Source organism: Rhinolophus sinicus, linkage group LG05 (genome assembly GCF_036562045.2).
Source record: "Rhinolophus sinicus isolate RSC01 linkage group LG05, ASM3656204v1, whole genome shotgun sequence".
NCBI lineage: Eukaryota > Metazoa > Chordata > Mammalia > Chiroptera > Rhinolophidae > Rhinolophus > Rhinolophus sinicus.
In genome coordinates this window covers 182762879-182776915 of record NC_133755.1, presented here as the reverse complement: position 1 = coordinate 182776915, position 14037 = coordinate 182762879, and the positions used below count along the sequence as shown (strand labels likewise).

The following is a 14037-nucleotide window of genomic DNA, read 5'->3' as shown; positions in this document are numbered from 1 at the left end:
CATCAAAAAATAAAGAAAAGAATTAAAATTTTGCTCAAAGTTGAGTAAAATATGGAATGTTGAAGGTACCATACAGAAACTTTTAAATGAAATCCATTTTTTTACCCATTTGTGTCTTTATATAGTGAATATTTATTGTGTACAAACTACGATGCCTTGGGGTGAGCTGAGCACCGCGAAATGGCTGAGCAGTCCAGTGGGGAGGGAGCTGAGACCAAGAGCCTCCCAGAGAGTTGATGGTTGATGTGCCATGAGAGGTGTGGGAGGAACTGGGCAGTGTGTGCAGGGAGGAGCAGGGCCTCCAGGTGGGGGCGACTGAAGCTGGTCCTACTAATGAGGAAGGGAACAAATATGACAACAGACAGGGTTCAGAGAAGGCCCCTAAGAGGCAGTGACATTTGATCCTAAAGTGAAGGGTGAGGAGGAGCTTTCCTGCCTTCAAGAAGTTTCTGGAAGCTTTCTGAGGTCGCCCTTTAAGAGTAGGTAGCATGTTTGAAGCCCTCAGCACAAATGTATTGGTGGCCATACCAAGAATCCCTCTGACTGCAGTGGTCACGTGCCCCATTCAGAGTGGGTGGGCGGCTGTCTCCTGGACTCTCTCAGGGCCAGCATGTTGTCCCTCAGCCAAAGGTGGTCTCAAGGTGACCACAGCAGCTGCTGACGATGTCCAGAGGAAAACAGGTGGACCCCTTCAGAGAACCTCTGCGCCTCGGATTTCTTGGGTCTGAGTGGACCCAAGGCCCCTGAAGCCGCATCCGAGATGGGGCTGGGATGGCCTGTCACAGGTCAGCTTTCCCTGGGTGTGTGAGAGTGTGGGAGATGGGCACCTGAGCAAAACTTCCCGAGATGGAGGCACCCAGGCAGGATGGGCAGCCACCGGCAGTGTCAAGTGCATGTCGTGCCCTCACACACACACTCATACGCTCTCACACAGTCACGTATGCTCATGCACACTCACAAACACATGCCCGCGGTCACACCCTCTCTCACACATGCACGCGCACGTCTTCTCTCCCTGCTAACCACTCGCTGAGACTACACTCTTCTGGCAGGGCGAGTGGGTTGTCAGGGTGTCACAGGCTCCTGAAAGTCACTCCAGACGTGCCAACAGGGGTCACAGTGGAGTGTGAGGACTGGGACAGCAGTGTCAGCTCCATGTCCCAGCCGGGTTCCGTGCCAGTTGGGCCCAGGCCCTCAGTGAGCTGGGATCTACTGTCCACACCGCTGCCCTGGTGTCCTGCCCAGGGGATACACACATTCCTCAGCCACTGATCATGGACACGCTGTGGGGTGACCCATGACCACATACACCCTGTGCGGTGGGTCCCATGACCACATACACCCTGTGGGGTGGGTCCCATGACCACATACACCCTGTGCAGTGGGTCCCATGACCACATACACGCTGTGGGGTGGCCCCATGACCATGGATACACCTGGGACATAGCAGGCAACAGAAAAAATCTCAGTGAGATTCTAGTGTTCCCAGATGCATTTGTGTGCTGTCACGTTTTTGAGCACACTTTTGGTGTATAATCCCTGTGGAGGACCAGGGGTTCTGCTTCCAAGACCTCACATTTCAAAAGCCATATGTTGCTAAAACCATCTATATTCTTTTTGACTTATAATAAGTGAAAAGAAAATAAACTTATCAGCTTTTATTTGTTAAGTACTGGGTAAATATTTCTAAGAGTGGGATAGATATCATTGGGATTTTAGGAAGTAACTTCAGATAGTACATGTGTGAATACTTTTGTCTTTGTAGTTGTTTATTTTAATGTTTATTAGGAAGAAAAAATACTGCAGACCCATGACTTGGCAGTTAATTTTGCTTAAGAAAGAGGCTGTATTATGTTTTTAAGTGAAAAAGTGAGCCAGTTTATGGAAAAACAAGATAATGATGCTATATGTGGTAAGAAAATATGGCTAAAATTATGAGGAAAATACTAAAGTTTGAGAATTGTACAGCATGAATAAAACATATTTCCTAACTTGGTATTATTGTTTTTCGTGTTTTGGAAGACCACATGTCCTATTTTAAATTATACTAGTGAGTATATTTAAGTTTTTCAAACTAATTTAACTTATATTTTTGAAACAGTAAAGTGAGTTGTGTGTGTGTGTGCACATGTATGTTAATATGCATGTGTGTGTGTGTGTGTGTGAGAGAGAGAGAGAGAGACTGGAGGGCCGTTTATTCTCCTCCCTACCCGACACACCACCACCCTCAGCTTCTTGGCTTTTTTCATTTAATCTGGGTTTCTGTTCCTGATTGGATTATTAGGTCACATTTTAATACTGTATTTTTCTTGGAATTTGGTAGATTTAGAAGTTTTTTATTTGATTTTAACTGACTCGGTGGTCCTGGCCAGTGTGTCCATGGTGTGAGTTTCACATTCTTGAGCTACTTTTTGCTTTTTATCTCGGTTGGGTGTTTCCAAGTTAAGTTTTTCCAGGAAAGTATATACTTTGTAAGTTCTTGTGGAGCTGACATGAGTCCTGTTGCTTTTAACTAAATGCCCTTTTTGGATCAAAAGACAAGAATATCATTGAAATATACAAGCCTGTCTTTACACAGATATCCAAATTTGACTGGCGTTGGGGTCTGAGGATGTCGCTTTCTCCTCCTGAAGAGTCTTCATTGCTGCTCCATCACCCCCGACATGTAAGGCTGTGTGGCAGGAATCCACGAGAGCCTGCATTTGTATTTGTTTGCCTGTATTTTCCCCCTGCTAAGTGCTTATACTATTTGACTGTTACCATGCCCCACTTTGGGTAAGACGTGTCTGGATTGCTATTCACACATCCTAACCTCAATACCCACGGAGACAAAGTCAGACTGAATATTTTAATAGGCCTAAGAAGTAACATGCAGTGTTCTAATGTTCTTAAGAAAGACATTTTCAAACAAAAGCACTGGGGTTTAAGCAGATGCCGCTGGATTTCTATCCAGGGCTGGCCAGCACTGGGGAGTGGGAGCCCGGTCTCCCCGGGGTTTCCTCTGGGGGGAAGGTCAGGGGAAGGTCGGGGCGCTGGATCCCTTTCTCATAGCGTCCTTGATTTTATGGTTCTAGGACTGTGGATAAATGGATTTTACCCATAAAGGAAATAGGTGGTGCTTTCAGCTACAAGAAACAGAAACTCTGACTCAAACTGGTTTTGAAAGAAAAAAGGAAATGCACTAGCTCACACACCAGGAAACGGGAAGTGTGGCAGGCGTGGACTGTGGATGGATGAATCAGAGCATTTCCAAGGTCACCACGGCCCTGCTCCTAAGGCTGGTTCTCCTGGTACCAGAAGCTGGGAGCAGTGTCTCCCTTCACACCCACTGCAGAAGGGGGTGGGGAGGGAGGGAGGAAGGGATGGGGAGAGAGAGAGACAGAGACAGAGAGAGCACCCTGCCGCAGCCACCCAGGGAGTGGAAGGCCTGCCTTTACTGTGGTGGCTGTCCCCACCGCAGCTAGCACCTGCCTTGAGCCCAGAGTGCATGTTTACCAAAGCCTTTGGGTGTTTGTCATTCACAAGGCTGGAGCCCCAGCCAGGCCGGCTGGCTGACCAGGTGTGTCCCCTGCTGCTGGGAAAGGAAGCCCAGGGGTGGGATGATGGGGGGGGGGGGGGGGCGGTCAGCCGGAACAGACTGGTTCTGTGCACAGGGAGAAGCGGCCCTGAGTGGAGATGGGGACAAATTGCTCAGCCTCCCCTCTCTGTGCTCTGAAGAGGACACCAAACGGAGACAGAAGGCTCAGTGCCATGAACAGGGGACCTGCCTCGTAACCCCACAGCTTCGGTGAAGTTGGAGTTGGGGCCTCCTGCAGTCTCCCCACCTCTGGACCTGGGGTTGCTTGTAAAAGCGTGAGTTCTGCAAAGCAGGGTCCACGTGGATCCGCCAGCCGCCCTCTGTGTGCTGGACCCCAGAGCAGAGGGGCAGCCTGCTGGGGAGGGGCAGCCCTGACCCCACACGCGGGGCCCCCGCATGGCCGTGACAATGCAGCCGGTGCCATCAGGTTCCCAGCACACAGGTGAGTTCTCTCCTGCCTGCTGATGTCCAGGACCTGGGTAGGGGGCCACCTCAGTCACCGGGCGCCTCTGTAGCTGGAGACAGGATGCTAGGCAGGCGGCCTCCACAGCACCAGGCCTGCCCCTGCCGTTTCCCGAGCACAGTCCCTGTGGGCACCCGAGACGGTGGCCTGTGCCCCAACTTCCCCCTCTCGCTTCCTCTCCTTTCTCCCACGCCGTGCCCACCACTTCCTCTTTGTCTCTTGCCGCTGCCCAGCATGTCCAGGCCTGTGTTAGGTCGCAGTCCTGAGAGGATCCGATTGGGCCGTTGGTGACTGTCCCACAGCTCAGGTGTGTTTGAACGGGTCTCCTCCAGATGCGAGGGCACTGAGGGTGAAGCACCAATCACCGGAAGTGGACGGCCAGGTCCACAGTCCGTCCCCCGTCCCCGTGGAAGCACTGGCCGCGTGTCCTTGGGAGCCTTGTATGCGCACGGTCTCAACTTCATCATCTGGAAAAGAGGGGACACGGTCATTCTCGTCCGGTAGTGCAGTAGGCGTGGAGACATTGTGAGTGCCCTCGTCCCCCGTAATGACTGTCCCTGCTTGCAGTTCCCTGCGACAGGGCAGAGTCAGGGAGGGCCTGCGTCAGGAATCCCGTAGGACAGCCTGTGGCATCGCAGGCTCCTGGGTGCCATTGCCTGGACCGCTGGAAACTAATGGCTGTGTTGAAAATCCTAAAAAATAAGAAGACGATGACGGTGGAGGACCTGCATAGCAGGAGTACGGCCTTGATGCTCAGGCTGCTGCTCAGAACAGACGCTCCCCCAGCCCCACACGTTATTCCTGAAGGACAGCTGGCAGCAAAGGGACCAGGGCTACCCGGTGACACGGCCTCAGCGAGTGTCAGGGTCACCAGGGTCACCAGCCCCTGACGCCGATTTGATAGAAATGCTGACTGTCCTCCTGTCGCTCATTCATCGCACAAACATCTGTCCATAGACGTCGGGTGAGGATCGTGAAGGTTGTGAAGACGCCGTTTAAATGATCTCATTCGTTTTCTCTATCACAGTGAAAGTCACATGTCTGTAACTCCAACCGTATGTGACGTTAGCTTTGGCCTTCTGAGTTGTAGTATACGGATAAAAATACTCTGTAGGGTCTTTTCAAAACCAGCCCTTTCCCAACACAAAAAGCATCCTTTTACAGCCACACTCCCTCCTCCCCCAAGACAGAAGGAGCAGAAAAAGGAGAGCTTGGCTCTGTTCTTGTGTAACAGCAGCGGGAATCCTGGTGATTCTGGCAGATAAACAGACCTGCTGGGGCCTGAGGTGTCCGGGTACCTCGTTTCTTGCTGCAAAGGACAGCAACTTAAGAACTCACAGAAAGACAACTTTACATTAAAGGGAACACCTCTCCTTATTGTTCTTTCCCCCATCTGTACAATACATGCAGTCTAGGGAAAAAAATGAAACAATGGACAAGTGGGAAAAGATTGGAAAACAAAACCCCCTAATATCCAGCCCTGCCTACATTCCATTCAAAGAACCACAAACAGCCCCAGGCAAACACCCTTCCTGTGGTTTTGTTTCTGGGCCTAAACTGGAACAGAGAGCATGAATTAGTTCTCATAAAAATGGGCTTATGTTATGCATATGACTCTGTCACCTTTTCTTAATGACTGACTCAGCTGTCCTCCCATGTCAGTGACTACTGATCTGCTCCACTTTCTCCTGGCTGCCTGAGAGGGCCCCACCGTATTTATTACCCAGACCCTTGTGGATGGACATTGGGCATTTCCCAACTTTCTTATAAAAGGTGCTGTGGTGAGCATTCTTGTACATAAATCATCGTGAAGTTTTGTGACCATTTCTTTGGACACATGGCAGGAGTGGTGTGTCCTGTCCAAGCCCATCCGAGAGCAGGAGGGGTGGTAGAGTTCAGTGGGGGCTTCCTGAGAAGTGAAAGGCTTCATCCGCTGGGTCTAGGGCAGCAGCCTGTGGGCCTGGCTTCTGTCCCCATGAGGCTGAAGCAGTCACAGCTCCCGAGGGGTGGGGACAGTGATCTCAGGAACACTGCTCTGTATAACTATATGAAACACGAATTCCATTGTGACAAATGGAAATTGAAGGACCTTGCAAATTGAAGGACAGAGACTATTTCTCTTCTTTCATGTTTTTGGCAGTTTCTTGAAGTGTGGCCTTTGGGCCGTCTGAATGAGCAACTCTGGGGCACCTGGGTTTCAAATTGGACCTGCCACCAGCGGGTGTGTGACGAAACCCAGAAGGAATCATTTCTATGATTCCTCTGTGACAGTTTGAGAACTGGATTTAGACTCTGCTGTCTCATCTCACAGGTGCGTTTACTCTGTGTGTTTATGGCATTGCTCATATATTTGAACCTACTGCTGCCATCTCCATTGGTATTTCTATTTGCTGTGATTTTCCTTGCCTTTTTTAGATTAAGTTTTCTGTCTTTTATTGAAATAATCAAGTTTTCTTCCAGAGGTTAGAAGTTAGACATTCTGTATTTATTCTTTGAGTGTTTACTCTAAACATTTTAGCAAGCTTGTTCCACTTAACAAGACCTAAAATGACCTACATCCATACCCTCCCCCGAAGAATACAGATGTGGGGACACTTGAGCATTTCACTCCCTTGACCTATGTTACTCGTTGTTGGTCTAGTTTCATACTGTGTGTGTTTTTTTGGGGGGAGGGGCAGTCTTGTGGGACTGAGCCCTTAGCCATGGGGTCTGACGCTCTCTCCAGGTAGATAGTGTCAGGATTGAGTTAAATTGTAGCACAGCCAGCTGGTGGTGCAGAATTGCTCGGTGGGGGAAGCCCCACACATCTGGTGTCAGAAGTGTGAGTGTGGTAGTCATGTGGGTGTAAAGGAGACACACAGGGGGCATGAGTTTTTCCCGGACGTGTCTGGGTGTGATTCCATTTTCATATGTGTGGCTTGGTATTTGATAGGTTTCTTCAATCTGAATACACACGGCTTTCTTTAATTTTGGACCATTCTCAGCCATTAACTCTTAATTAATTCCCTCTCCCCCATTTTCCTCCCAGCTCCTTTTGGAATGTGCAGTGTACACGTATTGGACCCCTTGGTTCTATCTTCCATGTCTCTTAGCCTTTCCTTTTTTTCTCTCTTTAACTCTGTGTACATTCTTGATAGTTTTCTCAGATCTATCTTCCAGAGCACTAATTCACTTTCATCTAATCTGTTATTTAATACATCCATTGGGTTTTTAGGTTCCCTGTTATACTCGCAACTTCTAGACATTTTAGACAGTGCACTTGGCTCTTTGTCACCCTGGAACACGAGAGTGTTGTCGCAGGTGCTGTGCTCACAGGCGGAAGCAGGAGTCAGAAGAATTGGCCAGCTCTTCTGGGCAGGGCTGGGTCTGCCAAGAAACGGCCGTCTAGTAGAGGATGGAAGAAGAAAGTCTGCTCAGGGACACTGTAAGTGTGTGGTTGGAGACACATGGTTAGAAATAGGGTGTTTGTGAGGGCTCCGTCCCCCCCTGTGACATGTTAAGTCTCTGTTGCATTTCGCTTGGATTAAGGGAAAGGTCATGTGTGGTTCATGGTCTGAGTTTTTCTCTCTATCTGAGGTAAGCGGATAAATTGCTGTAGCCCAAGCATCCAACACTGTTAGGGCTTAAATAACAACACAACAAACATACGTGCACCTCAATTACCAGTCCTAGGTGAGTGTTCCAGAATCACAGGTAACTCCACTCCTTTAGGAACCAGGATTATGGGCTGCCACCTTGAACACGTGCCTTCCAGTGGGAAAGGGGAGAACATATGTTGAGAGGGCCAGAATTTCCTCTCAGGGACATGAGGGGACGTCTCACCCACCACCACGCTGTATGTGTTTCACTGGTGAGAATTTAGTCACATGTCTTCCCCACAGCAGCAAGCAGGTACGTGCGGAATGCAAGCCTAGCCCTGTGGCCAGGTCCCCCCAGCTCTGTTCCTGTGGCTAAAGGAGGAATAGAGTTCGGTAGCAATCTGTCACTTCTCCTAAAATGGAACTCCCTTTAGGTTCTCTGGTGTTGCAGAAAAATCTGCTAAGTCTTAGCGCCTTCTCGTCAGCTGGTCTCCTTCTTGGTTCTGGCTCGGCAGGCCCTCCCGTCTGTCTCAGGAAGGAAAAAGGAAAGGAAGGAAGGGAATGAATTAATATTTTTAAAGAAAGTAAAAGAAAAGGGAGAAAAAGGAAAGAGGAAGAGAGAAGTACAACTTGTTTGTTTCCATTCAGGCTTCGTTGGACTCCACTATGATTTTCAAGGAAGGTTTCGCGGATGCTATAAGGCACAATGCTTCATATCTGATAAGACCACTCTGTTGTTTTCACATGTGAATGACATCCAGGCCACCTATGTAATTAGGGCACCTTGTCATTCCCTCATTTCTCTGTGCACATTGCCTTTGTCTTTGGGCGTCTGTTATTACTGCATATAAGTCCGAAGCTGGTTGATTTTTTTTCTTTATAGAGACTGTTTCTTGTGCCCAGATGTCTAATTTTAGAATAACTTCTCTTCCTGGACTGATTTGTATTCCCATATTTCACGTTTTGTTAATGTCAATTTGTTCTCACCTCCCCCACCCCGGTCCTCCTTCCCTCTCTCTTACCCCCTCCTTCTCTGTCTCTCTTTTTCCGATAATGGGACATTTTATAGGTCGCCGGCTGGATTGTTCCACGTACCATTCATCCTTGAGTGGGGAGGTTCTATTGCGGCGTATTTCCTCCAGGGTGCTGTTGCTGATTCTCCGTACTGGCTCCTGTCTACTGAACCATATCCAACTTCTCCTCTTTCATCGCGACCCAAGGGCTGTGCACTCATGATCTGTAAGCTGTGCCTGGCCAGCTCTTTGTGGGGATTTGTTACAGTGGGGAGCTGAGTTCTGGGTTCTGATGTTCCCTCTCCAAAGGCTTCCTGGTTGTTCTCTCGAATCCTCTGTCACAGGCGTGTGTGTCAGGGACAGTCCGTGTGGTTGACGTCTCCCTTTTGGGTTATGTGAGGCTCACAGTTCTTTGTTTGGTGAGTTCGTTTTTAGTGCTTCTGCTCAGCTCACTCTTGCTAGATTCTGCAAACGGACTTGCAGGTCTCTGCTCCCCACTGTCTTTCAAGGACCAGGGCAATATTATTTCAAAGGAGACTATTGGTTCAGGTAGGCCATTTGGTGACCTGATGTTGGAAGGGTGCTCCAAGGATACAAGGCAGCTCAGAACACAAATACACAAACTCCAACAGAGAAGGCAGTAAACAGATGTATCAAGGCCCCCTCTCTATGTGGAGCAGAGCAACACTACTTTCCTTATAAGGATAAGAACACCAACTAATCTCATCAAGGTGATTTCAGACCAAGTGTACCATGCAGTGTTTGAAGTTAGACCTTTGGCCTTTGGAGAAGTCAGCAGTTTTCTCCATGTGAGAAAATGAGGATGCTGTACCGGTTGCTTTATTTAAAGGAGAACCTGGCTGAGTGTGCACGGAAGTTTGCACAGCCCCCCATGACACTGCAAACCATGGAAAGTCTATTTTGGGTATTTAAGTGTATTCCTGGATCGTGCAGATGGTATGCTCTTGTCACAGACTGTCGCATGCAGTGGGTGGGTCCCAGATGTGGCTTGAATGAAACGGAGGTGCTAACAGGGGCTGGGGAACAAATTCTGCTCGGAGCAGACACACCATTTAGCACCTGGCAGAACACGAGAAGTGCGGGGTGGTGAGAGGGACGCGGCGCTCAGAGGGTGACCCTCTGCTTCCTCTGCTGAGCACAGGCTGAAAGATTCCCTTCCAACTCGGACCAAACGTCATCTTTACAACTCACAGGAAGTGATTTCCTGTGTGGAGCCTCTTACTCACTGTTGACCCAGATGACCTGACGGGCGTTAAGGGGTCACTTGCAGGCAGGTTTGCAGATACATTCGCGTTTGCTGACAGAAGCAATGACGTCCTTAGATCATCCCACAGTCACGGCTGCATCCCTGAAATCCTTGAACAAAACGTGGGCTTGGCTACCACTCACAGACAGGACCTTTCCCGGTTCCTGATTTCCTGACCTGTGGGTTTGGGGGTCAGGCAGGGCACAGAGCTGGGGCTTCTCAGCAGGAGGGCTCTGGCCCCTCCTGAGGCAGGCTGTGCCTGGTGCTGCTGCTGTGGGGTGACCCCCTGGGAAGTGTGGCCGGGAGCGTGTCCTGTCTTCCTCTGCATGTTGCTGAGGTTCAGGAGGCAGCACTACCGCCTTACGCAACTAAGGGAGCCTCGCATTTCCACACGAGGGTGATGGCTCCTGGCCTCTGGACACGAGTGGCCTGAGCCCACGGATTTTGCCAGGACGAGCTGCTCACCCAGCTGTGAAGTATCCGGTCGGCTTTGGCTTGGGCAGAGTGCTGCTCCGTGGAGCCCAGTGGAAATAGGATGTGCGACATGGCGCCATCACGCACAAAGTCTCGGCAGCGAGGAGGACGCACACGTGGCAGGTGGTGGAGAAGCGTGGACCTCAGCAGAGCAGCGCTTCCGCTGGCTTTCTCCTGGGAGCGCCTGGGTCCTGAGCGGAGGGTTCCCTCAGGGACTGTCCATGTGTCCACCGTGCATGTGACAGTACAGACAACACCCTCAACGGGGACGCTGACGTGGAGGGGATTCCAGACTGGAGCTGACAGATCCTGGAAGCAGGAATTCGGGCGACACTCTCTCTAGGACCCATCACCATGTATGGTGCACCATTTTATTCTGAGCTCACTTTCCAGATTGCTGGTTTGATTTTCTGAAAATCTCCCTGATTCTTCCTGTGCTAAAGGCAGTCACCTCCTGCCTCCATCTGCTGTTTTTTCCTGGCTCCTCCTTCTCTGGGTAGAAATTGCATTCTAGAATGAAGTTTCAGGGAGACTGGCTCAAAGAACTCCTGAAATACCTGCCTTTCGCCTTCTGAGAAATTCTACAGGGTGGTGGCAGGTGTCACAGGCAGGCCGCGCAGGACCCTGGAGGACAAAATCCTTCCCCGCTGTGGCCTCCACGCTCAGGCGTCTATCTGACCGCCACATGGGCTGGGGCCAGTTAACTCTGCAGCATGTCAGAGAGAAATGGGCTTCACACTTAATCATGAAACTCAGATCTCACACCACTGAAAAATAAAGAAGCGATTTTGATATGAGCTCAGCAAAGCAGAGCCGAGCGCCAACAAGGTGGGGACAACGGCTGTATTTTTATTTGTCTCCTGTACCCAGCAGGTAAGGTCAGGGGCTCCCGGCCACTGTGTGCTCTCGCTCTGGGGTGAAAGGACAGCTGCTCCTCCAGAACGCACATGTGTACTTGCACACACATGCATGCACACACACCCACACCCTCACACACGCATACCCACACACATGTGTACATAAATGCACATTCACATGTACACACACTCAAATACACACATGCACACAGTCACATAGTCACATTCACACACACATGCACATCCAAATACACATATTCGTATATATACACACTTACATATATATGTGTGCACACACGCATACACACTCACACAAGTACATTGGTTATTTCCAGAGCAGTGAATGACATTTTTCCTGTTGTTGAAAGTAAATGAAGGGAAGCGAGGTGGAGACGGCCTCCCTTATCTGTGTCACATCTAAGTGTCCTGCTAGCACGGCCACTTGGCACACCTGTGCGACGCTGCTGGTCCTTCCTGGTCCCCAGTGCGGACAGAGACAGAGGGCCCTGCTCACTCCATGTGCCCGGTCCCCACTCCTGCCCTGACCTGCGGCTGACCCAAACCCTCCTAGAGCCGTACCTGAGCGTGGGGCGCTCAGTCGGAACGTGCTCACTCAGTAAGCCCGCACTGGCCATTGCCGCAAAGACAGGGTTTCTGCCACCAAGAAGCAAGTTCCCTCTGGGGAGACAAGCCTGAAGGAACTCAGGTGGCTGCTGGAGACTTTCCTCAATCGCAACTGGAGAATGGGTCCCCCTCCCTAGTGAGGTAATAATATTTCAGAGTAAAGGGAGGAGTCTCTTCCTTCCAGGGGCTCCTGGCGCACCCACAAAGCCTGTTGTCACCTTCTTCCTACCTTGTTCCCCTGAGAAGGACGTGGTGAAAACTGTTCAGGAAAAAACACTGGGTAGAATTTGCCCATGAAGATCAAGGGTGTCAGGAAGTGTGTCCTTTGGGGATACACGGTGGTGACGGAAAAAGCCAGAAAACTAACAGTTACCGAGCGCCTCATCGGCTGCTACGTACTCCTGGCCCCAGGAAGACAGAGAAGCTTGAAGCAAGCCTCCAGCCTCAGGAAGCTTAAAATCCAGCCTGAGAGACAAGTTAGAAAACATTGGAAAGTCAAATACTGAAAGAGACTATTTCCCAGAACCACAGTCGAGTGCTGTCACATATAGGCCACCCAGGATTAGAAACACTGGCTCTGGTGTTTCAATGAGTGTGGGTCAGTGTAGGATAAAGTGGGGGATGGGGCAGCTATGCACCCCTAACCGGAGCTGGGTCGCCCCCACTTGGAGAATGCATCCCTCAGAGAATGGAGCGGGGGGCGGGGCACAGAAACACCCCTTCCTCGGCGTTTGTGCTCCCTTGACAGACAGGAGGGGTTTAGGTCACTAAGAATGATTTCTGGTGACCAGCATCCACTGAGGGGCCTTAGAGCAAAGCGTCAGTACCTGGTTATGTGTTAAGCGAGCCGTGTCTGCAATCAAGTAAGTGCCTGAGATGAGATGGTCCCTCAAGCTGCAGTTTCTGGTCCCACAAGGGGAGGAACAAGATGAGCCAGCACAAGTCCCGGCTGCTTCCCTGGGCCTGGCGGGGCCCTGGTCGGCTCAGAGGCACACAGCCCGGGCCCCGGGAGATGGGGGCAGTAACTCATTTTCCAAAGCCCTCAGACCACAAGCCTCAGTGCTTTGAATCGTCTCTTCTCTGTGCTTCTCAAAAGAGAGGTAATTACGGACCGAGGTAAAGGGTTAATTTCTAGGAAAATCGTCTGTACACTCACCTTCCTGTACTTCCCCGATGGCTCCCTTTAAGTGCGTGCTTTCTCCATGATTGAGTATCAGAAAGGTCTCGGCTTCTTGCCAATGAGGATGATGGCATTTATTAACCTACAGGCACTATCCTGCTTCATTTCAAAACACGTTCAGTCATTTTATTCAAAATAACCCACAGCATATGTATTCACAGTGCAGCATCAAAAGATGAGTTTTTCTTTATCTCCCTAAGTAAAGATTCAAAGAAGCATCAGCTGCGGGATTTTTTGCAGGAAATTGGAACCCTGGAGCCTTGTGACCTGGTGAACCCCAGACCCTTCCCACATCTTCTATAGTTTGGAACCCCAGGGTACCAGGGAGGGGACTGTCGTGCGGGGAGGCCTGCGGGGTCTCTGGTCCCGCTCCCCACAACAGAACGCAGGACATGGTGAGGCCAAAAAGGAACACCCACGGAGCCATAGGTGGGGGAGTCACACCACTATATTCTCTCTGGCGGCGCTATACTCTCACTGGAGGCTGGATCCACACTGTCCGCAAACCGCCATCCACGCTTGCCAGCCCAGCCGCCATCTTCTTGCTAGCCCCCATCTCCTGCCAGCGTAGCCACAGCAGTTATATTGGTGGCCAATGGCTCACTGGTTACAGCTGATGGCCAACTAGCCACAGCTGATGGCCATCCAATCACAGTTGATGGCCATTTACTACCCGAGTGAGCACCTTTCCACGTGAGGCCGAGAGCCTGGAAACTACTTTCTGGGGCTCTGCCCCCACAGGGACGAACCCAGCATTCTCCGTCCTTTTTAACCTTCCACCCAAAGTGTCTTCCTTCTCACTGGTGTGGCCCCCAGCCGCTTCTGGATCATGCAGTCCAGTCCTTCGTGGACCTTGTCCCACAGGCAGCTGACACCTGTCTCCCGGATCTGGGATGCTGGACAGAAGGCACAGCTCCCCAGGGGGCAGCCGCAGCCCCTGTCCCTGGGACTCAGGGCTCTGGGGTGACTGACAGGGAAGCTGAGCAAGCCGGGAGGGACCATGC

The 14037-nt window shown here is 50.7% G+C and overlaps 1 long non-coding RNA gene across 1 annotated transcript; it reads left to right on the top strand.

Annotated features, from left to right (window-relative positions):
- The first annotated feature begins 3223 nt into the window (after positions 1 to 3223).
- LOC141571742 (uncharacterized) lies at positions 3224 to 5647 on the top strand. Its single transcript, XR_012496833.1, has 2 exons — positions 3224 to 3559; positions 3654 to 5647. It is a non-coding gene; the product is annotated as an uncharacterized LOC141571742 (long non-coding RNA).
- The last annotated feature ends 8390 nt before the right edge of the window (positions 5648 to 14037 follow it).